Source organism: Larimichthys crocea, chromosome X (assembly GCF_000972845.2).
Source record: "Larimichthys crocea isolate SSNF chromosome X, L_crocea_2.0, whole genome shotgun sequence".
NCBI classification, from domain to species: domain Eukaryota; kingdom Metazoa; phylum Chordata; class Actinopteri; family Sciaenidae; genus Larimichthys; species Larimichthys crocea.
The window spans coordinates 37,948,649-37,952,819 of NC_040020.1; positions in this window are offsets into that span (position 1 = coordinate 37,948,649).

Genomic DNA, 4,171 nt, shown 5'->3' on the forward strand with positions numbered 1-4,171 from the left:
GATGGAGTCAGGAGCTGCCAAGATGGCAACAACCAAAGACACCACAATAGGTCCTCAGAATCCAATGGGTGATGTCCATCCTTATTTATACAGTCTATGGTTCAGCTGAGCCTCTGACTGGTCTTAGAAGTTCCTACTCCAGTTCTTTCTGACATCTTCCTCTCTTTTGCCTCTAGTCAGTGTATGTTTACAAAGCACATTCATAAAACCCCGACATAAGCGGAAATTTGTGCCGCCTGGAGGGATTTGTGTCTAATCTCGTCTTCCCATTGACTTTGTTTCCAATCCCGCTGCCTGTAAAATTTACTTTTTCTCTATCGGCTCTGTGAGACTGCATTTTGGCACAACTGTACTTTATGCTAAATGCTAACATCAGCATAGGAAGATGCTCACAGACATTGGCATTCCTAATGTGCATGTTGGTGTGAAGTTTACCATGTTCACCATCATAGTTTAGTGCATTAGTCTACCCTTTGCTAAGAAATGTCAGTAGTGCTTTGTAGTGGCTTCTCTCTGACAAATTAAAACATTGATCTGATGCTGGTGCTTGAATGAAATGTTCAGGGATCTCTAAAGTCATTAGTATTCATCCTTGTTGGACCATGAATGTCTCTGCACAATTTCAATTCAACCAATAGCTGTTGAGCTATTTCAGTCTGGACTAACAAGGTAGACTGACAGACCGGCATTGCCATCCCTGTAGCCATGTTGCTAGCATGGCTAAAAATATCTATTTCATCAGACACTTCTTCAGAGGCACAAATGTTGACTTTATACACGCTCACACATGGAAACTGAAAAGAAAATGTATCACAGAAGCCAGTAAATTAAAATCAATCAGAGTCATATGAGCATAATTATAAAACCCCTCTCGCTCAAAGCTGTGCCATGTGCTTTCAAAGGTCAGACTAAACTGAGGGGAAGCTTTTAACTGGATGGTACCAGATGTAAACAAACAGTGTAATGGGCAGTCATTATAGAGAGCTGTTTTGGTATATTTATCTGATGAATATTTTGTGCACGACAATGCACCGAAAGAACCCCGAATGTGTGGAAATTGAAAAATGATGGATTTTGTTTGCTGAAAAACAAATATCCTGCAGCCAACAATGGGCTCTGTATATGTGGGGAAACGACAATGAGGACTGTGGATGTCTCTGTGAGTGCCCCTGAATTAATAAGAGAAAAAAAAAAAATGAACTGAGCACCCGCTGTGCACCACAAACTGTACTGCCTTTGTCTCCTCAAACCTGATTAAACAATCAAAACCAAATTCCAGTCAAAATAGGGAGGAAACTATCTGGATAGGCAATAAATGTCCTCATACTTTGAAAGACACAAGGAAGCAACTGTCCACAGGCAGTAATCCACATACCAGCTGTAAGTGAATAAATATAAAGACAGCAAATTTGTAGCATTTCTCAAACTCCACAATAGAGGTAGTGAGTGCAAAGACCCAGGTTGAAAAAACACTGGAATTTCCTCTTGACCCTGATTTGCCTCTATCCATACTATAGCAAGTATATTTAATGTTCCATATGTGCTGCCACTGAGCGGATCTGAATGTATGTGTGTGGGTGTTTGTGCGTCGCTGTGTGTCAGTGTGCAGTTTGGTCAGTGAGGTGATGCGGGGGTCTGTCCTGGAGGTCTAAAGGGGATGCAGGTGGCATGGTCTGCCATCTGCCGCGCCACCGTATTAGGATGATATCTCACCACCTGCTCTGTGGAGTTCAAAATGCACAAACACACACACACACATCCACCCACACGTACGCACACACGGCCACACACCGATGTACACAAACACACACACAGAAGCCTGGAGGGTAGAGATGAAATATCCTCCTCATCAGTCTTACACTGAGACCTGGAGACCCAGACCTGGAGACCGTGACCATACATCTGACCACATGACCCTGGGGTACAGATGCACTCCCGCCCGCCCACACACACACAGAAATGCACTCCCGCACACACTTGCACGCTGTTCTTTATGACCTTTCTCCCCAAATCCAAAGCCATGCTGTGCCTTATGTGTCATAAGTGTGCTTATTTGAATATCTGTGCTTTAAGGAAATCACAAAGCTCTTTCTTTATCTCTAACCACCTCATTCTTGGTCTCCATGCCACACTAATAATAGACGCCATCAAATCCTGACATGTGGGCACATGTTTGTGGGTGTATGGTTGTGTGCCACCACAATGTCACCATATTAACCAGATCAGAAGCACAGTGAGTAAATAGGTCAACTAGAAACCCTTTAGTGCCAATTTAGAGACTGATGAAAGGGCGTAGGAAGGCATATATCATTATAAACCTTATTAAATGGGCCAGCGTCTGTCCCAGAGGCTGGAGCAATGATGTTGTAAAAATGTTATCGATGTGGTTGTAATATGAGCTATAGTGCTCATTATGCATGTGATGATAAGTAGCCGAGATGCTGACACATTTAGGTGTATTTTATGCTTGGTTCTATTACCAAACAGCGTAGTTTGTCTTTAATGGTCCCCAGAGGCCTTTTGCATTTAACACATCACTGTTGTAGATAAACATGTTTATGGAGAAAAAGTCTCTTTCTGCTGCTCATTGTGCTGGTATTGTTTTCAGTGTGTCAAAGTCGTCCACTATTATGTGCTCCAGATACATAAACTTGCGTCCTTGGGTACTTTTGCAACATTTAGTGCAATCCAGAAGAAGTTTTGTTGTGGTGTGTTATAGCTAATATTTTGTTGTACCTACTTTTCCCCTGAGTATCTGGATGTCCACTAAAGCTAATGGCTGACAGAAGGGGTGTCGCAATCAGTAAGGAGCATACTGTGCTAGAATATAAATGAGGCAAGAAGAATAGCAATGAAGCAAGCCTTTGTCTGACTTATGTAACTGAACAGAACCAAGCAAGCAATACAAGATGCACACTAATACCTCAGCTGTTTTTAAGTCGTTTTAAGGATCTTTTTTCTCTTTCATATAATCTTGGTTTAGGGTCTGTTTTAATAGATATGTTGAGAATATGTATAAGAGGTCAACTGTTAACCACCTCTTAATGCTGGGGTGTAAAGAATATTCCAGCCTCTAGGAGCTGCTAGTGGGGCTTTAGACTTTAAATCTCGCTGCACATGCAAATATGTTTTTGTAGCAAATTCCTTTTGAACCTCTCATACATACATGATTTCATTAATCTTTTTTCATTTCTTTGGTATCCGTGTTGCAAATTTAATCACGTTTGTAAATATACTAGGCTGCTTGTATTAATCACTATGATTACATCCTTTTTTTTAAATGTCATTTCATGTATAATTCTTGCTTTTATTTGATTCACATCGTAGAAAGGTAGGAGGACTTAAGAAAAGAATATTGCATTGTTGTGAGACACGTTACAAATGCCCTATATTTAAAACCCTTATATCTATATCTAAATCATATACCTAAATAATTTTAATCAAATGAATTTACATAAAAAAACAAAGACACGGCTGTGTGGGCTTAAATAAACACCTAGAACATATGACCAGAAACCACAGAAAATAAACAAAATTACCAAAAAGTTATAAGCTATTAATTTAAACATTTGAAGTAATTTAATTATCTAAAATTTTACTATCAGTAACTCTCTTATAGAAGATTTCTAAAAGATGTGTTGTTCAAGCCTGTCTTTAAACAGGACTGACATGCCCCTGTGAACACTGAAACAGGTTTTTACTGCTGTAATCATTCTTCCTGTTCCTGCTGATTAAGATATCCCTCCTTGATGCACTTCCAGCAGATAGAACAAAATCTTCAATCCTGGTTTTGTGCAAAAATACATCCCAAGGTTTATCTGAAGTTAATACGAGGCTTCAGCAGCCTGAGTTAAACAAATCAAGTGTTCTAAAGTTAAAGGCTTTTTACGACAAAATTCTTAATGCTACACAAAACTGTCCAGGGGAGAAAGTCATTTTGGAAGATATCCCTTGGTTTGTCTAAGGATGGCTAAAAGCCTCAAAAGAGCTTTGGATAAACTTCAGGCTAAATTCTTAGACGGAGTGGGGACTCTGTATTTTATGCTCCATCAGTTTCATTGGAGGGGAGCTCTTTATAGCCAGTATGGACAAGAGGAATGGTTACTTCAATGTACACATGGATACCTGATGATGGATTTAAGATGGACCTGAAAAACTGTGACCCATCCTA